We start from the raw sequence: 25,632 nt of genomic DNA, 5'->3' as shown, positions 1-25,632 counted from the left end.
TTCTATACACAGTAGACATCCTAGGTGAGGTCTTCTTATGTCAAGACTACATTCTTTTATGCATTTAGAAGTTGGCACACACAATATCACTGCATTAAATAGCCAAGGCCTTTGATATAATCAGTTGAGTTCAATTTAAAATCCCTAAGATATACTTTTTTAAGAGTAACTCTGAGGGGAAATGATTTGCTATCTCACTCACTCTGGGGGCAATACATAAGTACAGTTGGAAGACCACTTTTTTTTTAAAGCTGGGATTTGTAAAATATCCTAAAGAAATAGAATATAGAACATGTAAGTAATTTAAAAGACAATTTTCTATGTCACTTAAATACACTGAGATGAGAGAATTTCAGTAGATCTTGTATCTCCTTAGTCACTAGCCCCCAAGATAGGCCATATAGTATTAATACTATATATTAATACTATATATTTTATATTCTAAGTATATATTTTATATTCTAAGTATAACCAGTTATAAAACTAGTCTCTCACAGTTAAAGCAGTGCTGTAATATGCCTGTGAAGTGACTGAGCCTACCACTTCATCTTAAAATAATGACTTTTACCCTTTCTCACAGATGCCTAAAATTCTATGAACTTTTTTTTGACTTCGTTTTATGTAACAACTTTTGTCCTAGGATAACATTTTAGTGTATGAAAAGGTCTACCCCATTCAGGGTATAAATACAGTCACATTTTTTATTTGTCTAAAGTAAATTAAAAGGAACACAAGCCCTCACCAGCCAGATTAGCAGGGAGACCATGATATTTATTGCTCCTTATCCTGGTGACACAATTTTTCTCTCACGGATGATCTGAGTTTCTGCAGACACTCAGGAACTAACCTGAGGCCAAAGCACAAGTCCATTAGTCTTCCTCCCAAGAGGAAGACAACCCTAACATCCATCATTGTGCTCAACTCTTGTTTTTCTTGCTTTGATATAGTACCATTGTCGAATACTAAATTTCCTCATCCATAGCAACCCCACCAGTCTCCAACGCAGACAAATTTAACTGGCCAAATTTGGAGCCAACATGTGCTATCTGTATTGTTTTCTAATTCAAGACAACAACCTACCTTTAAATCCTAAATTCAAATTGCTAATACTTGTTCTGGAAAATAGGTATGGATTATATCTTAATAATGATTCAATTCTGAAACATGATTGGTTATTCTACCATTCTTCGGCAGAAATTCTTTGTGTTGGTTGGCGACAACTTATTCTCATAAAGACTGTTGATAAATAGACTTTTCACCCCTTCCTTTTCCTTACTTCCACTAGAAAATAAACAACCCATCCCAACAAAAACGTAAGCATAAATTTTAATAGGACATTCAACTAAATGTAACCATGCAGTGGAAAGATTTGACACATTAATATAAATCAATCTGAACAAATGAATTAATATGACCTTCTCCTTAAAGATTTGAAAATCAGGCATGCAGAGACCTTATTATGTACAGGAGTCCTCTGGTGGAAAGTTTCACAGTTAATACGCCTTATTTAACCAAAAATTACTGGATCACCAGATAAGCATGTTTATCATTATTTTAAAATATAATAGTATTAGCCACATCACATAAAATTCTCAATACTATTGGTCTATTCTCATTATCCCATGGATTTCTGTTTATTTAGTTAAGTTAGATTCTTACCTCAACCTTGATTATGTCAATTTGTTAGGGTAGTTGTAATTTTTGTTTATATAAACTTATGAAATATGATTGCAAAAAGGAAAAAAGACTATATGTATGAAAGCAAACTAAATAGTTTGAAAAGACTTTACAAAGATGTCACTTAAAAAAGTAAAATGAAAATTATCTGTTGAATTATAAATGTCAATGTAAAAATGTCACAAGTTTTCAACATGATGTTCATAAAAATATAAAATAAAAAGAAACCACTATATTATTTAACTTATTAATGAGGCATTAGTAAGGTGATAAACTGTTTCCAAAAGCATTACAAAAATCTTTCAACAGTATTAAAAAGATAAGATTAGGATAAGATTGCTAGGTTAGTTCCAAATCAGGGTCAATATACCAAAGCACATCAAAACTATAACTCTTTTTCAGAAATCTCTAAATTAATGTTACCCTACAATATCTAGGTTTTAATTAAATAATATATATAAAAGAAAGAAAGCATATTTTGTTAAAATTAAATAATAATGGGGCAGGACCTATAAAGGGTATCCTAGTATGATATTCAAAGAACATGCCACCTCCTATGTATTTTCAAATCTGGAATATTCTTTCTTAGCACATGTAGTGCAGGCAACTCTAAATTTGGGAGGAGGATCACATAATAAAACCGCAGAAGGACTCTACGTTCTTTCTGCTTTGCACCAATTTTTAGAAACCCGTTCCATTTTAAAGAAATCCAAACTCAAAATTTCAAACTGTGCTTTACACTAGAAAAAACACTGAAAACTTAAGGACACATACTCAAACAAGGGGTCAGTCTGTACCAGAAGACTGGCAGAGAAGCATAATTCAGGCCGAATTATATTTGAACTAATTCACTTTTACATTTGTATGACTTAAATGTTTTATTATTCACTGGGAACAGATAACCTAGATGACCAGATGACAAGGAGATAAGCAACCTACCACTCTATTAGGAGAACAAAGAATTGGAAGAATCTAAAACATGTGTCAAAATTCACATTCTTTTCATTCTTCAATTATCTTGATCGTTTAAATAGTTATGTGGCTTTGGCAAGACAAGGGGGGTTCTAGTCTTCCTGTCAATTAGTTCTGCAGATTTTAGAAAGTAATTTATTTTGAACAGGATTCTAAACTTTCTCCTAGATTGCATGTTCTGTAATCTTGTATTTCTAAGTTCTTCAATATGGTTGAAGGTACGGAAGAGAGTCTTTATATAAGATTTAACAGACTGTATTCAAAAGGACTTGACTTTATAGCCCCAAAGCCAGGGTTTTCATTTCACTTTCAGTACTTTCTGGTTATTGACTTGTTTGCAGCACATAGCATTTCCGAGCTTCAGTTTCTCTCACTTTAAAATTGAGAAAATAAATACATTCATTGCAGATATATTTTGAAGATGATAAAAATGCATGCTAATTTTGGCAGCTACTATATAACTGGTTCAATAAATTATTAATAAATTAAAATAAGTAGTAGAATTGTCATCACTGAAACATTCAAACTCCCTAGAATTATCATTACTGGGAAGAAGTACAGGTTCAATACTTTTGTAAAGATTTTTCAGCTTGCATGTCTGAACTATTTCTTAGGCACTTAAACCTCTACGCCATCTACTTCATAGGGGAACTGGATCCCATTCATTCTTGATTGCTTAATGATGATAATCTAGGAATTTTCCTTTCTTCACATCATCAGTTTTTCCCACTCTAATGGATTTTCCCTGTGGCATTATTTAAGATATCTTACAAAAGAGAGAAATAAAAAGCAAATAAAATCTTTATATGGATTTTAAGTGGATTAGATTAATGAATTCTGACACTAGCAGAGGGTGAAACTGATAGGACATAAAGACCTATTAGAGGGAGTTCCCATCATGGCTCAGTGGTTAACGAATCCAACTAGGAGCCATGAGGTTGTAGGTTCAATCCCTGGCTTTGCTCAGTGGGTTAAGGATCTAGTGTTGCCAAGAGCTGTGGTGTGGGTCGCAGGCGCGGCTTGGATCCCGTGTTGCTGTGGCTCTGGCGTAGGCCGGCATCTACAGCTCCGATTAGACCCCTAGCCTGGGAACTTCCATATGCCGTGGGAGTGGCCCTAGAAAAGGCAAAAAAGACCAAAAAAAAAATATAAATAAATAAAAAAGGCCTATTAGACAAGGATAATGGGATTATGAGGGAGATGGTGGTCAACCGAATGGTGAAATACATCTTCTGTCTTTTTCAGAGCATGCCCAGAAGCACAAGGCTTCCTTGTGTGACAGCATTACCACAAATTATTTTTCAATTTGTTGAAGTATTTTAGCATAATATTCTTAAACTATGTGAAAGGAATTTGTTTCCAATCTTTTAAAACTCTTTCAAATGACTCTAATTCTACCTACAAAAATGTTATCATACACAATTCAAAGATTCAAATTATATTCAAAAGTGAACTTTCTTTTTTTTTTTTTTTAAATCTCCTGCTGAACGTAGACTTTTGCTCTACACTTTCTCTGGCCAATGATCAGACTTCTTGAATGCTGTATGTGACACTTCTCTGTTTTAATAAAATAAAAATTGGAGCTATAGTATTTATCCATTGATTCACATTTTGGCTTCTGAGATATATCTATTTTCTTTACTATATGAAAGTCCTTCAAGTGGTTTATGAGATACAAAATCCCAACGCTATTCTAGTTGTCTTCTTCTGATACACACTAGTCTTATTGTGTCATACATTTATGACATAAATTCATATTCAATACTGGAAATAAAGCTAAAAGAAATCTTAGTAATCAGCTAGACCATCTCATCTTTGAACCAGAAAGTAACTGTATTCTGGACATGTGAAACCACAAATCATACACTTCTTTTAGAGCAAGAAGTTAAGCAGGCAGATTTCTTTACTCGCTTTTTAATGCTTACATTTACCTTCCATGTCATGTGCGAGGCCATTTAAAAGGAATGAGGTTGATGTACAGAAAAGAGACAGAAAATATGTGCTCATGATCCTTATAGGAATTCAGATGACACTTCTATTTGCAATCAACTGAAATTTCTGGCTTTTTTCCCCAATTTTTTATATTAGGTTTATTACAACTACTTATTTTTAAAACATGAATATGGGACTTTATACTTTTTTTTTTTTTTTTTTGTCTTTTTGCTATTTCTTGGGCGGCTCCCGCGGCATATGGAGATTCCCAGGCTAGGGGTCTAATCAGAGCTGTAGCCACCAGCCTACACCAGAGCCACAGCAACGTGTGATCCGAGCCACCTCTGCAACCTGCACCACAGCTCACGGCAACGCTGGATCGTCAACCCACTGAGCAAGGGCAGGGAGCGAACCCGCAACCTCATGGTTCCTAGTCGGATTCGTTAACCACTGCGCCACGACGGGAACTCCTAACATTCCTTTTCTAAAATTAGATCAGTATGTTTGTTTTAATCAAGTCCATGACCAAAGACTGAAACTTGAGGCACAACACTAACCTTTTTACCAGAAGTTTCAATGCATAATGGACTCCAGATAGATTAAACATTCAATTAGATGCAACAACAACAGCAACAAAAACAATGCTTTGACAAGAAATTGTGTTAAAGTCATGCAAACGTCATGAATAAATTTTGTATTAGATCTACCTGGAAACATTATAGAGTAAGAAAAACTCACATAGATGTGTCAAAACACAAACTAGGCATAATAAATGTCAGTAAAAAATGATAATGGTTTTAAAGAATCAAAGAATGATATTTAGCTTGAATTACAGCTTTATATAGAAAACTATAACTAAGCTATAATTAAATGTATGAATATATACCTATTATAATTATAACTAAATTATAATGTTATACATAAAATTTAAACTAGGAATTATAGAAGAAAGACCATTAGAAACATCAATACACATTTGTTACTACGTCCCACACAGATATCTCAAACCTTGATTTTCCTATTCAGCCATCAATGGTAATTAAGCCTGTGTTAAGGAAAAGATAGTGGAGGAAACCAATATTCTGATATATGAAATTATATTTCATATAGAAAATATAAGCTTCTCTTTATCAATTTTAGAAAATGTAATTTTGACTTTACATCAATTTACATCACTGTACACATTTGAAAATTCCTTGTTTTACCTCTCCTCCCTTATTATTGTTTTATTATTGTCTCTAACTTAATTTTGCTTGTCTTATTATAGCTAAAAAAATATTCTAGTAGAACATTTCAGTGCACTAGACAACATTTTACTGAAGTTCTTTTTTTTTTTTTTTTTTTTTTTTTTTTTTTGTCTTTTTGCCATTTCTAGGGCCACTCCCGTGGCATATAGAGTTTCCCAGGCTAGGGGTGGAATCAGAGCTGTAGCTGCCGGCCTACACCAGAGCCATAGCAATGCAGGATCTGAGCTGCGTCTACGACCTACACCATAGCTCATAGCAACGCCAGATCCTTAACCCACTGAGCAAGGCCAGGGATCAAACCCACAATCTCATGGTTCCTATTCAGAATCGTTAGCCACTGCACCACGACAGGAACTCCCTGAAATTCATTTAGAGCAATAGATGTGATATTTGACTTTTGATTAGAAGCAATGATTGTATTATTACTTTTCTTTTTGAAGAAGTAGAAATATGTCTGTTTAAAATCTGTCACTCCTACATACAAAGGTACTGAAATAATATAGTGCATTAAAAGTTCCTCAGAAAATAAGAAATCATTGTAAAACCTTAAATCAAATGTCATATTCTTGTGTTTATAATGTTGGTGCTTTTCATGGTGTAATAGTTAATAAGTAGTGTCGAGAGATAAACTACTATGAAAATGTAGCCTGTAAATATGCAACTGTTTACTTCCCAGGGGACAACTGCCTGGCAAGCACTGCATTAATTTTACTGCCTATGTATCTCCTGGGAAGTAACTAGCAAACTACATTTAAAAAAAATTACTTATTAAGTTTCCCCTGATCCATAGCCTTTCTTAAACACATTATTTTTTCCAGATTGTCTAGTTTAAGAGCAAAGCAACTAGTATTTAGGATATCCAAGGCCAATTTTAAGTTTTCCTTTTGGATATGAACTGAATGCTAAATTTCTATTTTTCTTCGAAGTGTCTTTAAAAGACATGCTTTTCAGGATACAGGCCATACTTTAATGGAACCTTGTTGGAAACAATGTTTAAATCTATATGCTGGATTCCACATTCCCATTATTTTTTACCTTGACTATTGCAATACCCCAAATGATGTGCCAACCCATTGGCAGAACACTACATTAAAAGTGCCACCTGTACCATGTAATGATCCTGTTAAATGTCTACCACGGTTTCCTGTATATAAGTCCAGCTCTATGTCTCTTGTGCCTCAACCACACGTTTTCTACTTTTTTTCCTTTTGTGCTACATATAGAGACTATGCCAATTAAAATTCAAACAATGTTGGATTCAATTTAACAATGCAAGTATATGCATCTTAAAAGAAGAGACTCACATATAAAGAAATAGAAATTAAAATGTTTAGTAGCTGGAAAATTTTATGCCTAAAAACATTAAATAAAATTATTTAATTTTACAAAAATTTACAGATAAAACAATAAAAATATTATACTTAAAATATCAGAATATAGAAAGATATAAAAATTATAAATTTCAAAGCAACAAAGGGAAGCTTCAAATATATGAAACTAAAACTAACAGAACAAAAAACAGAACTAGAATAATAATAATTAGAAGTAGATTTTAATAAGGAATAATAGAGGTAGATTTTAAAAAATTTTCATAGTAAACCATAGGATATGTAGATAAAATATCAATTCAGAAAAAGGTATTTGAAGACATTGCTATTTTAATTTAATTGACATATATGGAACACTCAATGTATAACTGCAGAATACACATTATTTTCATGTGCAATATGAACATTCACCAAGATAAACTATGTACTAAGCTATAGGGTAAGTTTTAATATATTTCAAAGAATTGAAAATATCCAGAGCTGTACTGTGATTACAGTATAATTAATTGAGGATTAAATTTTTAACAGGGATGTCCCCTTGAGGCTCAGTGGTAATGAACCTGACTAGTATCCATGAGGATGTGGGTTTTATCCCTTGCCCTGCTCAGTGGGTCACGGATCTGGAGTTGCTGTGAGCTGAGATGTAGGTCGCAGATGTGGCTTGGATGCCATGTTGCTGTGGCTGTGGCATAAGTCAGCAGCTATAGTTCTGATTTGACCCCTAGCCTGGGAACTCCCATATGCCATGAGTGTGGACCTAAAAAGCAAAATAAAAGAAAAAAGAAAATTTAAAAGATAAATACAAAGTCTACTTTGTGAATCAGCAGTATACATCTAAATAAACTGTGCTTAAATAATAATTAAACATAGAAATTAAAGTGGTTTCTCCCAAAGAATGACACTAAAAACACAATATTTAAAATATTAAATATGGAAAATATCTAAAGAAGTATTTATAGGAAAATATATAGCACTAAATATGCATTTTAGAAGAGTATCAATTGTCTTATGATACAGTGAAAGGAGTTAGAAAATGGGGAAAAATAAATATAGTAAAAATATGCAACGTAGAAAAAAATACAACTAGGGGAAAGAAACCACAAAACTAATGTTATTTTTCTAAAAATTTAATAAAATTGTTAATTCCCTAGTAAGAATGATCAAAAGAAAGAGAAAAAGGTAAACACAAGCAACACCAGGACTGAAAAAGGGATATCACCTCAGACTGTTCAAACATGTATTGAACAGATAGAAAGAGTACTTTATGAAAAACTTTACACCAAAAATTTTGAAAATGTAGGTGAAACAGCTGAATACCTTAAACAGGGAAACATGGGGAGTTCCCATCATGGCTCAGTGGTTAACGAGTCCGACTGGGAACCATGAGGTTGTGGGTTCGATCCCTGGCCTTGCTCGGTTGGTTGGGGATCTGGCATTGCCGTGAACTGTGGTGTAGGTAGCAGACACGGCTTAGATCCCATGTTGCTGTGGCTCTGATGTAGGATGGCAGCTGCAGCTCCAACTGGACCCCTAGCCTGGGTACCTCCATATACTGCAGGAGTGGCCCTAGAAAAGGCAAAAAGACAAAAAAGACAAAAAAAAAAAGGAACATGAAAACTTATAGAAAATTGAAAAAAAGTCCTGCATCTAATAAATAAGTCGATAATCTAATTAACAGTATCCCAACAATTAAAACTCCAGGCCTACATTGCTTCATCTATGTATTTTTTTCTCATACTTCAGAAATAAAGTGTCAATACCATGTAATTTTTTTTATCCTATACAGATATTAAGAGAGGGCAAAGTTTTTAACTCTTTTTATTAAATAACTATACCATTGATACCAAGGCATTACAGATACATGCTTTGATATCAGTGTACAAACAAACATCATATACCAGTATTTTTCAAAAAGGTACAAAATTTTTTAAAAAAGATAAACCCACACATCTGTGGTCAACTAATCTCTGACAAAGGAGGAAAGAATATACAATGGAGCAAAGACAGTTTCTTTAGTAAGTGATGCTGGGAAAACTGGACAGCTTCATGTAAAAGAATGAAATTAGACTTTCTAACACCATACAGAAAAATAAACTCAAAATTCATCAAAGACCTATGTATAAGACCAGATACTATAAAATTGTTAGAGGAAAACATAGAACACTCTTTAACATAAATTTCAGAGATATCTTTTTTAATCCATCTCCTAGAGTAATGAAAATAAAAGAAAAAATAAACAAATGGGACCTAATTAACTTAGAAGTTTTTCACAGCAAAGGAAACCATAAAAACAAACAAACAAAGAAAATGATAAGACACCCACAGAGGGAGAAAATCTTTGCAAACAAAGTAACAAACAAGGGATTAGTCTCCAAAATATATAAACATTCCATGCAGTTTTATATTAAAACAAAACAAACAAACAAAAAAGAAACCCAATCAAAAAAATGGGCAGAAGATCTAAATAGATATTTTTCCAAAGAAGACAGATGGCCAAAAAGCACATGAACATATGCTCAACATCACTAATTATTAGCGAAATGCAAATCAAAACTATAATGAAGTATATGGAGTTCCTATTGTGGCTCAGTGGTAACAAACACAACTAGTATCCATGAAGATGTGGGTTTGATCCTTGGCCTGACTCAGTGGGTTAAGGATCTGGTGTTGCCATGAGCTGTGGTGTATGTCACAGACATGACTCAGATCCTGTGTTGCTGTGGCTATGGTGGCTATGGTGTTGCTGTGGCTATGGTGTAGGCCAGTAGTTACAACTCATATTCAACCCCTAGTCTGGGAACTTCCATATGCTGCAGGTGTAGACCAAAATAAATAAGTAAATAAATACAACTACAATGAGATAGCACCTCACATCAGTCAGAATGTCCATCATCAAAAAGTCTACAAAGAATAAATAGTAGAGAGGATGAGGAGAAATGGGAATCCCCCTACACTGTTGGTAGTGATGTAAATTGGTAAATTGGTGCAACCACTGTGAAGAAGAGTACGGAGATTCTTTCAAAAACTTAATACAGAACTACCATATGATCCAACAATACCATTCTGGGGTATATATCCAGATGAAATCATGATTTGAAAAGATAACATGCACCCCATGTTCACTGCAATGCTATTTATTTATTTATTTATTTTGGTCTTTTTAGGGCTGCACCCACGGCATATAGAGATTCCTAGGCTAGGGGCTGAATCAGAGCTGTAGCAGCCGGCCTATATCACAGTCACAGCAACACCAGATCCAAGCCACATCTGCAACCTACACCATAGCTCACATCAACTCTGGATCCTTAACCCACTGAGTGAGGTCAGGGATCAAACCCACAACCTCATGGATCCTAGTTGGATTCATTTCTGCTGTGCCACTAGGGGAACTCCCCATGAAACACTATTTAAAATAGCCAAGACATGGAAGCAACCTAAATGCCCATCAACACAGGAATGGATAAAGAAGATGTGGTAAATATATATAACAGAATATTATTCAGCCATAAAAAATGAACAAACTAATGTCATTTGCAGCAACATGAATGAACCTAGAGATTATCATTCTGAGTGAAGTCAGACAGAAAAAGGCACATATCAAATGATATCACTTTGAAGTTGAATCTAATAAAAATGATACAAATGAACTTATTTATAAAACAGATTCCAATTTAAAGATTTGGAAATCTAACTATGGTCACCGAAGGGGAAATCATGGAGAATGAGGCATAAATTAGGGAAATAGGATAAGTGTATACACAATATTGTATATAAAATAGATAAATAACAAGGACCTATTGGATAGCACAGGGAAGTCTACTCAATATTCTGTAATAACATATGGGGGGAAAAGAGCATATATACATACATACACACACACACACACACACACACACACACACAGACACACATATATATATCTGATTCACTCTACTCTGCACCTGAAACTAATATAACATTGTAGGTCAACTGTGCTCCAGTTAAAACAAAAAATATATATTATCAAATAAAATCTAACATAGCATACTATGACCAGGTTTCTTTTGAGCATGTAAATTTACTTTAAAATTTCAAAAATTGATATAATTTACCATGTTAAGAAAAAGAAAAATAGTCATACTAACAAATAATAAAAAGCCATGGATAGTTTCAAATATACATCTATGGTAAAATGAAACAAAAAATCTTAGCAAACTAGGAACAGAAGTGAAATTGGTACAGTCATAAAATTATCTTTAAAAAGAAAAACCTATAGGATATATACTGCATAATAGTAAAATATTGTAAGCTGTCCCCAGAATGGACAACAAGAAAAAAAGTCTTAGGTTCAGATTCACTGGAAGATCTATCAAGGGTTATAAGGCCAATAAACCCAAAGTTTAAGCAGAAAAAAACAAAAGAAAGAAAATTTGACATGCAAAGCTGCACACATGGATATACTTGAAAGAAATTAAACCCTGCAGTTAAACTGCTAGAATTTATATATAATTTTTTGAGATGCTGAATCTAAAAATCAATATGTAAACTGATCAACAAATTCAGTGAAGTAGCAGGACATAAGATTAACATTCAGGAATAAGTTGCATTTCTGTATACTAACAATGAAATATTAAAAAAAGGAATACAAAAATACAATACCTTTTAAAATTGCACCCCAAAAAATCAAATGCCTAGGAATACACCTGACCAAGGAGGTAAAAGATTTACATGCTGAGAACTATAAAACATTAATCAAGGAAATTAAAGACCATGCAAAGAAATGGAAAGATATCCCATCTCCTAGGTTGGAAAAATTAATATTGTAAAAATGGCCATACTACCCAAAGCAATCTACAGATTCAATGCAATCCCTATCAAATTACCCAAGACATTTTTTTGACACAAAAATTAATTTAATAGAAATTTCATTTGTAGTTCTTACATTCTCAGTATGAGCCGAGCTAGAATCCCCTGCCCCACTCAGAAGTGGCCCAGTCCTGGAGACAGGGGAAAAGTGTGTGTGGGGGCGGCCAGAGATCAGGCCCTAGGAGGCCCATTCTTCCTCAGTGCTGGGGGGCCTGGGTTGCCACCCTCTTCTCCTACCCCCCACTCTGGGATCGAGGAAGGAGAGCAGATAGACTTTTGGGCCTGGGGCTTCTCCTCCACACAATTCACCCAGAGTCCCCAAGTTGGAGAGGAACTAAGGGATCTGAGGAGAGAAGGAGATAGAAGAAAGCAAAGATATCAATCAAGAAAGATGAAGGCCAGGATGAGGGCTGAAGAAGAATCAAAGATAAAACACCAGTTAAAAAATAGAAAAAAAAAGGGGAGGGGAGGGAGAAAACAAAACCAAATCCAACCCATGACATTTTTCACAGAACTAGAACAAACAATACAAAAATTTCTGTGGAACCACAAAAGACCCACAATTGCCAAAGCAATTCTGAGGAACACCATCCAAGCCAGAGGCATAGCTCTCCCAGACTTCAGGCAATATTACAAAGCCACAGCCATCAAGACAGTGTGGTACTAGTACCAAAACAGACAGAGATACCAATGGAACAGAATAGAGAACCCAGAAATAAACCCAGACACCTATGGTCAATTAATCTTTGACAAAGGAGGCAAAAACATAAAATGGGAAAAAGACAGTCTTTTCAGCGAGTATGGTTGGGAAACCCGGACAGGTGCATGCAAATCAATGGAACTAGAACACACCCTCACACCATGCCCCAAAATAAACTCAAAATGGCTTAAAGACTTAAATATAAGACAAGACACCATCCAACTTCTGCAAGAGAACACAGGCAAAACCCTCTCTGATCAACCTTACAAAAGTTTTCTCAGGTCCGTCTCCCAAAGTAACAGAAATAAAAGTAAAAATAAACCAATGGGACCTAATCAAACTGACAAGCTTTTTGCACAGCAAAGGAAACCAAAAAGAAAACAAAAAGATAACTTACAGAATGGGATAAAATAGTTTCAAGTGATGCAATGAGAGAAAATAATTTCAAAGGGCCTAATCTCTAAAATATACAAACAACTTATACAACTCAACAGAAAAAAGCCAACAACCCAATGGAAAAATGGGCAAAAGACCTGAATAGACAATTCTCCAAGGAAGATATACAGATGGCCACAAGCACATGAAAAAGTGCTCAACATCATTGATTACTAGAGAAATGCATATCAAAACTATCATGAGATACCACCTACACCTGTCAGAATGGCCATAATTAATAAGTTACATGAAAATGGAGAAAATTGCAAAACATCCTAGATAATCAACCAAAAAGAAAAATGTCCTATGAGTAAGGAACACACTTTAGCAACAGGACAAAGTAAATATCACCTAAAACAAGTCTTTTAAGGATTCAGGTATGTAAATAGCAATTTAATTATCTACTAGAAAAATTTTTCAGCCAGTTGTAGATGGAGGTCACATAACCTAGAGCCTCCACAACATAATCTTCACTATGACAGACACACAATAAATATTAATAAATAATAACACATATAGTATTAATATTATAGACATACAAAGAAAAAAGAAATGACTCATAATTGAGAGATAAAATAATTCATATAAGCAGACTCAGAATACAAACTTTGTAGTTAGCAGTTAAATACTTAAAGTAACTATGTTTAATATATTTAAGAAATTAGATTAAAAAACGGGTAAACACAAAAATTGATCATATCTTGAGAAAATTGCATTCATTAAAACCTTCTGCCAATTCAAAAATAGAAATGAAATCTATACATCCCTTGAATAAAACAATTTATTACAATAGAAGAAGAAAAACCAAATAGTCCTTTTATTTACTAAAGATGTTGCATTTATTATTTAAAACCTTCCTGGAAAGAAAGCTCGAGGTATAAATAGTTCACTTTATTCTAACCTAATGAATTCTTTCAAACAATCATGGATGAAAATTACCATTCTCACATTATTGTAAAAAGCCAGACACAAAAGCGTGTATACTGCAAAATTTATTTACATAAAGTTCAAGAATAAACTACCCTACAGTGAGGGTTTTGTTGTATGCATATATAAACACACATAAAAAATACACACTTTTAAAAAATGTTCAGTAGAACACATATAGAATATGAGTGATGATTACTGAGCAAGGGATGTGAATAAGCACAGCCCTGATTTGATTGGTAGAGCAAACTTACCAGGGCAAAATTTAGGGGTTAGCTGTTACTAGTGACTAAAGATTTTCAGGGGCATAATTCGACGATTGTGTGGCTTTCTCTTGCAGTGCTCAGCAGTTCTTAGGTAGGGAATGTAAAACTAATGGTTATATTGATCCAACGCTCAACTGGTTAAAGGTAGATTCTCTGCAAGCTTAATGGATAAGGCAAGGAGGGTTATTAAAGTGGCAAAGCCAGGCCAGAGTGGGAAGAAAGGAAATGAAATTAGGGTTAGCCATCTAGAGACAAGAGCCCTCAATGAGGAAAAAGTGTGTAGAAATGCTAACCAGCCATGTGAATGCTCTGTAGTGTGGATCCTAACTCCCTCTGCAACTGTACTCTAAAGGTGCCTTGGCCTTAGTCCTGCTAAATGACAAATGGAAGGCCGTTCCATCCATCTCTACCTATGTTCATCTGATTTTCTCTTGATTTCTGTCAGAATCCCCTCCAAAATTCTCCCTCTTCTATATTATGCACATTCCCTTTTCTCAAATCTATGTGATATGTCCCACTATGTCTGGGAGACTGTGGAATATAGTATATGCCTGCAGTGAATGGACAGTCAGACAAATGCAACTATGGGAACAAGTGCATGTGTATTTTTTGTTTTCTACTTCTTTTCTTTCCTCTTCTTATTTTTCTAGGGGTGGTTCATACTTCAAGTAATGCACTTAATAATTAAGCTGGAATTGTCATTTTCATTAGGGGATATTTATGAAATACTAATATATTATTATAAACAATAGAGAAAAATGAACTTCCAAAGAAATTTTGCTACACTTTGACAACATCTTTACATTTTAATTAGAGCTCACATAAAAGCTGACCTACTACAGCACTGAATAATACAGTTACCACTCTCATTAAAAGAGTTATTAAGTTCCTAATTACATGGGTTTATGTTCAAGTTATTAGCAAAACACTAATAGCATTCTCACATAGGACTGTATAATCTAAAATAAGCTAATTACACGTGTACCTTCATGCACATGTGTCCATTTCTCATGTTGCTTTACCTTTCTGGAATGCCCTTTCCCCCCTTATGTCCTTAATCAGAATCCTACTCATAATTTAAAGTTTAGCCCCAATATCTAAAATTCATAGATTCCCCTGACTTTCCCTTGGACTTCATATTTAAATTCTTAAACCTTTTTTTCTCTTTTTAAGTTTTACAGGTGTGTTTAAATAACTAACAACAACAGTATCTGATATAGAAATGAGAAAAAGGGCTGGATAATTTTAGGAATTCCAAGAATATAAATAAATTCATCTGTATAATAATATAAATAGCTATTTATGATATTTTCAGTTCTCATTAAAATTCTCCAATTTACATATGTGTCTCAATCTATGAAATGAACTAGTTTGGAGAGAGAATGAATAATTTTCCACAGGTTCTATAGCTGGCAAGTAACAGCGCTAGGGTCTGAACCTGCTCTAAGTGGCAACAAATCCTGTATTCCTTCTACCACATCTTATTGCTTCTCTAGAATCCAAATGTGACTTCTTCCCAAATATCACACATATGTTCTTGTGGAAGTGAAATTTTGATAAGCATCTGAGATGTCAGAATAATGATGAACAAAGATGCTCATGTCCTGACCTCTGGAACCTGTGAATAGTGAATCTTACATGGTAAAAGGAAACATTCATCTATGATTAAGGTAAAGATATTGAGATAGGACAATATATTAGATTATCTAGTGGTCCCAGGCAATCATAAAGCTTGAATTGAATCTGTAGATTGTTCTTGACAAATGGATATTTTTACAGTATTAATTCTCTCAATCTAAGAGTATGGAAAATCTGTCCATTTATATCTTCTTCAATTACTATCATCAGTGTTGTATAGTTTTAGTGTTCAGGTCTTATTTCTAGGTATTTTATTCTTTTTGATGCAATTGTAAATGGAATTTTCTCAGCTTCTTTTTCTGCTAGTTCATTGTTAGTATGTAAATATGCAACATATTTTTGCATACTGATTTTATACTATGCAATTTTACTGAATTTATTAGTTCTAAGACTTTTTTTGGCAGAGTTTTAGTTTTCTAGTATAAAATCAAGTTCCTTCCTTTCCAATTTGGATGCCTTTTCTTTCCTTTTTCTGACTAATTGCTCTTGCTAAAACTTCTAGTACTAGGTATGGAACTGGACCTCTATCACAACATCCACAAAAACTAACTCAAAATGAATTAAAGACTTGAATATAAAACCAGAAGGCATTAACTCCTAGAAGAAAACATAGGTGGTAAGCTCCTTGACTGGTGTTGGCAATATTTTTTGTATTGTTGACTCCTTATGCAACAGCAACAAAAGCAAAAATAAACAGATGGGACTACATCAAACTAAAGAGCTTCTGCACAGCAAAGGAAACCATTAGCAGAACAAAAAGATAACAATGAATGAGGGAAGACATTTACAAATCATATATCTGAAAGAGTTAATATCAAAAACACATAAAGAACTCAGAAGTTCCCATCATGGCTCAGCAGAAACAAATCTGACTAACATCCATGAAGATGAAGTTTCAATCCCTGGCCTCACTCAGTGGGTTAAGGATCCAGCATTGCCATGAGCTGTGGTATAGGTCAAAGATGAGGCTTGGATCAGTGTCGCTATGGCTGTGCTATAGGCCAGCAGCTGCAGCTCCATTTTGATCCCTAGCCTGGGAACTTCAATATGCCTAGGGTGTAAACTTAAAAGTCAGGAAAGAAAAAAAAGCTATAGAGAACTCATATCCATGATTAAAAAGTCTACAAATATCAAATGGAGAAGGATGTGAAGGAAAGGGAATCTTCCTACACTGTTCGGGTGAGATGTAAATTGGTGCAACTGCTATGGGAAATAGCATTGGGATTTTTTTAAAAAGTAAAACTCAAGTTACCATATGACCCAGCAATAAAACTCCTAGGCATATATACACAGGAAATTCTAAATAAAAAATGTACATTCATCCTAATGTTCCTAGTAGCACTATTTAAAATAGTCAAGACATGGAAGCAACCTAAATGTCCATTGATAGAGGACTGGATAAAGAAGCTGTGGTATAAATACAATGGAATACTACTCAACCATAAAAAATGAATGAAATAATGTCATTTGTAGGAAAATGGATAGATCTAGAGATTATCATACTAAGTAAAGTAAGTCAAAAAGACAAAGACAAATACCAAATGATGTCATTTATGTTGTGGAATCTAAAATATGACATAAATGAACTTATTTATGAAACAGAGACGGTCTCAGAGACACAGAAAACAAACTTATGGTACCAAAGGGGGTAAGTTGGAGTGTAGGATAAGCAGATACAAACTATTGTATGTAAAATAGAAAACAACAATGTCTTTCTGTATAGCACAGGGAATATCCACAATATCCAATAATAAACCATAGTGGAAACAATAACGGAAAATAATGTGTATGTATGTGTATACATGTATGTTTTTGTTTCACACCAGAAACTGACACAACATTGTAAATCAACTGTGAATGTCAAGGAAAGCATGAACATTTTAAAATAAAAATAGTCAACATCCTTGCCTAAGAGCACAGCTACTCAGTAGCCATACAATAGACATTATGGGGACCCATATGAAGCTAGAGATCATGACTTAATTGGGAATCTAATCTCATCTTTCTTTTTCCAGCAATGATGCTCATTGCTTAGCTTGATGCAGATACAACACAGATTTCTAGTCAAAAGATAATGAGCCATCTACACCGACGTTAGAGAGAAAAAGGAGAAATGTTGAGAAGTGGGAGCCCACAGAAATGACAGCTATTTAGGTATTATCTGTGAAGGAGAAAAACAGTCTAGAGTAACCACAAGATATTATTCATCGTGATAAGGAATAAAGAGTAAAGGTGAAACAGTATTATATTGAAGGAAAAACGATGTAGTATCCTTTGGAGATGTTGATTTTAATCTTTTTATGAGACGGCATTGCAATGCACAGCTCAAGGACAGAAGCATATTCTAATCTGATGACTTCTTTTTGCCAAACATTAATTCAGAGTAAGTTTTTGATTGCAAAGGCGGAAAGAGGTAAGATTTCTCAGGAAGGAGAGTGATGATAATAAGGCTACCAAGAAGGAAATGTGACTTCAATCTATTCTATAAAATACATTTAAATAAAAGATATGAAAGTTTAAGAGTATCAAATTTATCCTAAAATAGCATTTAGATGCTGGAAAAGAAAGTGAAATATAAACCTTTATTTCTTCAGCCAAAGTATATATTTATGTAAAATATTTAAATATGACAACATATATCTCATAAACCATTAGAATATGGAAATTTTCTACAACTATATTCTATAAATGTCCCAAGACCAGAAAATTGTATATACATTTGAAAAGTTATATGGATTACAAGGGTATTCTTGATAATAAAGGCTTCCCTTTAAAGCTACCCTTAATTACAATAGTTAAAAATAAAGTTCTAAGATTCTACTTTTATATTGAAGCAAGTATTTTGTTTTCTCTGATTTGACTAATAAGTAGTCCACATCAAATTCATTTATGATGAAAGATATCTCTAACAAAATTGCTAACTTGGTTATTTATTATCTAATGTATGTTTAAATATACATTAGATTATCATGTATGATTTTCATGAATATAGTATTATATAAGGATATATGGGCATTAAGATTATCATTTTAAATCTTTTATTTTTTTAATTTAGGGTTTAAATTACTTTAGTTTTCAGAAAACAGATATATTTTTGACACAACAGTAATGATAGTAGACAATCTGTCCAGAGATAAGGCAGAGCATTCTTGTACTTTAATTATGGTATTTGATATTCAGTGATAACAATACAGGTTTTTTAGGTTTTAGCAAATTTTACTTTTTTTTTTTCTTTGTACAGCTGCACCGGTAACATATGGGAGCTCCCAGTCTAGGGGTCAAATTGGAGCTGCAGCTATAGGCCTGCACCACAGCCACAGCTACACCAGATATGGGCCGTATCTGTGACCTACACTGCAACTTGCAGCAACACCAGATCCTTATCCCACTGGGGAAGGCCAGGAATCAATGCTGCAACCTCACAGAGAGTATGCTGGGTTCTTAACCTGCTGAGCCACAATGGAAACTTCAAAATTTTAACTTTATTCATGATAATTTGGGGGAATTTTTTTTAATTTGCTGACTTCCCACTTAATGTCTTAATATTAAAACATACATTTAAGAATTAAACCAGTTAATTTAGTGAAATCCTCTCATAAAACACAATGCATTGAGACACTTTTACAAAAATTCTATTCTATGTTTTAATTTGAAGCCTAAATGAGAATTAGGTGAAAATTTGGATTTGACTTTGGTGAAATATTGGTATTTCATTGTAAAAGAATGTGTGTCCACACATGCACAACACATACACAAATCTCAGATAATTTATGGTGTGTTTGATTATAACAAGATTATCAATAGTTCCTCTAAATTGGGAAATTTCAAGATAGGAAGTAATTAATCTGTGTCTCACAGTAATGTAGCACTATAATGCACCATTTGCTGTTTGGAAGTACAATAAAACCCTCAAACCATAAATTTAATGTTCAAAAGTTTCGTCTTTTTGTCTCAAGAAGCCATTTCCTATAATCTGCTAACATTTTTAACAGTTTAAGAATAAGAATCTCTGTATCTGATCTACTCAGTTATTTATAAGATTTAGTTGTGACAATTATTGTATCACATAGTCATCTGAAAATTTTGGTCAGTCTACTAAATAGTTGTTAAGAAAGAAAAGTTCCTTTCACATTCTCGAGCTTCCATTTGGGAGCTGCAGAAGTGCTTAAAAGAAAATCAGGAAAGAAAACACTGTTCTCATCAGCTCTAAGGAGTCTGTCCTGTGTTCCTCTCACTACTTGCTGTTGGGATCATAACTTAGATGTGTCCCAAATAAGACAGGAGTGCTTTGCAAATCTGCCATCACTGGGAGAATATTTCTATTCCTGGTTTCCCTTTAGGTCTGTTTATGGTGCCCTCAATAACAGCTTTAATACACCCATCTTTAGAATTCAGAGTCAGAGGGGATGGTATGTATTTCCAGTGTCATAGTCTCAAGACTTGCTTAACATGTTCCCTAGAAATAATGCCTCCTGGTATCAGAGGCCAATACAATCTTGCTGCCATAGGCCCCACAGTACATGACAAGACCAGCAGAGGTTCAGGGTTTGTTTTGTTTTGTTTTGTTTTTGTTTTTTTTCCCTCCCTTCTGTTTAAATGAATCATTTGAATATAAAAGCTTTTTATCCTCTCTGCCAAGGTTCTATCTTTAAAAGTTGTTAGCATGTTTTCTGGAAGATGGACCTGCAAGTACAAGTTAATGAAACACTATTTTGACTTTAGGGAAATTCAAGTCAACAAAGTGACAAGAGAAGATGTTACGGGTGAATACAAAAGGTGAGAAAAAACTTAACTCCTTTTTAATAATGAAAACACTGGGCTTTCTCAAGTAATCTAAGACCTGATAAAGACAACATGAAACAGAGTACATCATTTTGGTAAGAAATAAAATCTTTGCTGTCCAGATTAATTACAAGGTAAAGAAAAAACTTTGTTTACAGTTTCATGTTAAGAACAGACTAATAATCTAATAAAAGTTTGTCTTTTTATCAGAGAGAAAACAAAATTCTAATTTTTCAAAATCTTAATTAAATCCATTCCAATTGGAGCCAGTTTGACTACACATAAAATTCCTTCCCCAAGATTCCATTTCCACAAACCCTACAACTTTTTAAAATATCCATTCAGATTTTGTCTCATGTTTTTCATCTTTCTTATTCTGGAGCACTCAATCATTTTACTTATCTTTTTTATACATGGTCATTTTCTTCCACCCTTATTATTTCTAAGTAGTTTTAACTACATAAATTTATTAGAATTCTTAATCCTTAGAATCCTTAATTCCTAGTGAAAACCAAGAAATAACTATGGAATGCTCTATCACACTAGTATTCTGTACATTAGCATATTTATAAATACATTTCATAATTTGCAGAAATATATTCTTGCTCAGAGTAAGTTTTAATGTAGCATAAAACACATTTACTAATAAGACTAAATACTTTTAGTTCCTCTGTGAATGGAAGCCAAAGGTGGATAAACTTGTATTCAGCAGTTAATTTGTCACTGTTTTATCTTATTTGAAAATAATTTAGATATTCAAAGAATATCTCTCATTCACTGTACCTCAGTATAACTTTAAGGTTTCAAGTTACCAAAAAGATTCTGGAAATTATTTTTAATAGAAATAACATAAAGCATAATTATTGTTGAAAATCTCATTTATCAACTTTTACATATATTTAATTTACTTATCAACAATTATGTCTATTCATAAAAATTTCACATTGAACAGCTAACCATTTACTTGGTTATCTTTCTTACTTGTAAGTTTTATAACAGAGATAACATGTGCTTATTTGACTTTCAGTAAACCTAGGTAGAATAAAAGTTGTATGCCTACATTACATTTAATATTGATAGCTCTAAAGACATGCCTATTTTAATTAAACTAACAAAATTTACACTAGCTTATATTTATTGAAGATTATTCCAAATTATGTGTACTTAAAAACATTTGGGTTATTTTTTATATTTCTAAGAGTTTGCTTAATTTATATAGTACTAGTTTATCTTCAAGTCTATTAAATAGAACTCTTTTCAAATTAATTTTGACACTACCATTGAGAGAGAAAATTACCATACATCTATAACACATATACACAGACATACATAAACAGACACAAACAGAGATCTTACAGATTTCATGTATAAATTTTAGACTTGAGACAAGTATATTAGTTCAAAACTGAGCTTATAAAAAAGAACAGCTGAGTACAAATTATATTTCTAGTAGATAAAGTTAAGGTTATCAGATGGCTTAAACTTTTTACTAATATTTTTGTTGTAGATATTAAATATTTTTCATTCATCTAATTTCCAAGTAACATTTCCCCTGTTTTTCCCTATTAATTTTACTTTCCCTTGGTAGTTTAAGGGAATAAATGATGGTACTTTAGTGGAGAATCCCTGGAAATCTGATCATCCACTGATTGGAAAGTGCCAATGTGGAGGCACCAGTAGCTTGGTGGGCTTTTGTTTACAGTTTTATAGTCTCTTCAGACTGTAGAGGAATTTCATATAGAGGATAAATAGACTGTAAGTACTCACATAAAGAAAGAGTGGAGTAGGAGTTGTATCAGACATACAGTCTTGTGTTTTAGGTACATCTTGTATCTTAGCTTTTGTTAGCCTTTTGCAATGAATTAATTCCCCAAGGAAACAATTTTGAAACCTTAAAGCATTCTGAAGTTTCCTGCATGACAATTAAAACAGATAGCCCATTCTTCGTGTTTGATTTGTGAACACCAGCTTTCCAGCACACTTCTTAAATTAATGATCTTGTCTACTGGAATGTTCCCCATCATGGCCATTGGAATTCTAGATTTTCTTACTAAGATTTTGCCATTTTTGTAAATATCAGATCCCAGTTCTTACACCTAAAATATGCAGGTGTGCCCGAGCTTGTGCACATAAATCTTCATAAATTGAGGATCTTATTTCTTTTCTTTTTTTTTTTGCTTTTTAGGGATGCACCCATGGCATGCGGAAGTTCCCAGGTTAGTGGCTGAATCAGAGCTGTAACTGCCAGCCTACACCACAGCCACAGCAATGCAGGATCCATGCCATGTCTGCAACCTACACCACAGCTCATGGCAATGCCATATCCCCAACCCACTGCTTGAGGCCAGGGATTGAACCCACATCCTGATGGTTCCTAGTTGGGTTTGTTAACCACTGAGCCACTAAGGAAGTTCCCAAGGATCTTATTTCTATAGCTAAGCATTGGATCTCAGGGAGAATTAATACCTAGAAGGGAAATGCCCCTGAGTTGGGAATTTTGTAGTGCTTTACAATGTACCTTGTTGTATGGAAGTTTTCTTCAGGTTGATGGGTAACCTAGTGCAAACTAACCCATTCAGTGACCAACTTATTCCAGCAAGGGAGTCTTAAAGTGCTCACCACCAACTATAACAGCTTTTAAGTGCTCAGATCATGCCCACCAATATTATTTTTGGCTCCCAAGAATCCCATAAGCATTAGATTTGTTATTCCTTTCATGAGAAGATTTCTTTATAGTAGTAGACTTCTTACTAGATTTTCATAGTCAAATTTAGGCCTATTAGATTTTCATGTGCTGCTGGTACAAAAGAGTCAAAATCTCTTATTCCTTGCCCCCCTGCCCAAGTTTATGTGATATATTTAACTCCAAGCTTTGTGAGTCTCCAAACAGCTTCCACGTTGCTTGCTTTAACCTGAGGAGTACTCATTATCTTCTCTTAAAGTAATCCTACTGAATTCAATCAGACTTAACTGTTTCTGGATGCCTGAGCACAGTTCCTGAGACCTGTTAGGACCTACCTCCCAAAAGTTCTTACTTTGCAGATGAGTTCTGCCAAAAAAACAATTATAACCCACTAAGTAGTGCCATAAAATCTGGATATTCTCATACATCAATTTTTACCCTGTGAAAAATCTAGGTTCTCTCACACCACATTTTCTACCTGGAAGGGTGAGACAAACAAACTGAAAGAGCTCAGAACACAAAATTAGTAAACTTCAATGGGAGAAATGCTTACCAGAGATCCCAGAAAGCAACCAACAGGCAGTCTGCCAAATGTCTTCTGTGGCACCTACATCTGCATAGGAGCCTGTACTGGAATTTTCAATAGCTGTATTCAGGTCCCATCTCTTTTCTAAAATTGTCAAACAGCAAAACTAAAACAATTTAGTAAAGAATGTGATATCTTTTATTCAAGGGAAATCAATCAATAATTGGGGGCGTACTGTGCCACACAAGCAATGGAGCACTGTTCCCGAGGAATATGGGACATCAGCAAGTTTTACAGAGGTTAAGAGGCTATATGGAAATAGGGCACGATGGGCTAAGAGGTCAGAGATTCCTTGTTAAGGATAGCAGGTCCTATTTCCTAGAGTAAGGTAAGTTAGCTAAAGCAGCACTGATGGATTGTATTGGTGTATATCAGTTTGTTTGTTTGTTTGTTTTGACTGGTGTTTACCGTAAGTACAGACTTTAGGGCAGCCCCCATTTTGTGGGTCCTGATATACAAGTTTACTAGGCCTCGTGTATAGAAGATCCCCTGATGCTTCTCAGTATGCTTTGAATCTCTAGAACCTGAGTATTCATCCTAAGAAAATATTTGTGTCATTGCGCTATGTGTCATATATAAAAGATACATGATTTTCACTGAGATACAGAAATTCGAAGAAAGCTACTGCACTATCAAAGTTTTTAAAAAATCAGTGTGCTGATATCACAGGGGAAAGAAGGCTCAGGTTTTTTTTAGGAAATATTTCCTCCAAAAGACACACCAATTCTGATTTTTACTGACTAGCATGGTTATACTTTGGAAAGACTGACATCTATTAAGGGAGAAAGTTGAAACTGGCCTTTCAAGGACTTAGAATAACATTTGTTGACCTAACTGAAATTGTGTTTCTGAGCCTTCCCATAGTTTTGAACACATGTATACCTATACTGCGTGAGGATGGTTGGACGCATTGCTAAATATTTCCACATTTGGTAAGAGTACCAAAAGATTTTGCCTACTTTTTCTAGGACAAGCTTCACACTATGCAGAGCAGTTTCAATATCAAGGCTGATCATATGTCCAGAGATGGCCATTAAACTCACAGACCAAATCTTAAAGACATTTCTAAGTATTTAGCCACTCCTGAATAGCTTTCACAGCTAGCTAAATCATTTCCTCCAAGTGGTAATTGTTTCATTGTCCCAAGACATTTAAAGCTATTAAAGTCTAATGACCCAAGTCTTGTTTTTCCTACAGAAGTGGAAACTTTTTTTTTTTTGGATGCTCTAGCTTTTCTTTATTAGTGTTTAACTGACTATCAGTTTTACAAAATACACAATTATATCTATCTATAGAGCATAAATCAAATAAACTCAGTTAAACTGTGGGTTTGGAAAAGATTATTTTTTGTTCATAATCGACTTTACTGAAACTGTTTTATATAATAAAGCAAATAGTCATTTTCATGTTCAAATGCAAGAGGTAAGGGTACAACCAAGTCATTTGAAAATCCACATGTAGCAGTCCTATTTCTGTGGTTTATTTCACTACCAAGATTTTCACTGTGTACTTTATCAAAGACTTTTGGACTATTTTGTTAAAAGCCTTTGTCACATTCCTGGAAAAGCAATGTTCACTGGATAACATTTTACAAGTTTCAGGTAATTATCTCTC

At 34.0% G+C, this 25,632-nt stretch overlaps 1 protein-coding gene across 29 annotated transcripts in view; it reads right to left on the bottom strand.

The window, feature by feature from the left end:
- The window catches only part of LOC100524732 (protein FAM170A), a 689,565-nt gene that overhangs the window by 342,094 nt on the left and 321,839 nt on the right, over nt 1-25,632 (bottom strand). For 2 of the 29 annotated variants that reach the window (XM_085014388.1, XM_085014381.1), the window contains one exon: nt 23,986-24,102. The exons of the other annotated variants lie outside the window; for them this stretch is intronic. The gene's annotated coding sequence lies outside the window, so the exon portion shown is untranslated. The remainder of the gene's footprint in view (nt 1-23,985; nt 24,103-25,632) is intronic. 29 annotated transcript variants of the gene reach the window in all.

Source organism: Sus scrofa, chromosome 2 (genome assembly GCF_054392235.1).
Source record: "Sus scrofa isolate SSC_HxYL_T2T_F1_AM1 chromosome 2, Sscrofa_HxYL_maternal_Yorkshire_Landrace_v2.0, whole genome shotgun sequence".
Taxonomy (NCBI): Eukaryota; Metazoa; Chordata; class Mammalia; order Artiodactyla; family Suidae; genus Sus; species Sus scrofa.
Note: the sequence above shows the minus strand (reverse complement) of the source record. Positions and strands in the feature narration are given on the sequence as shown.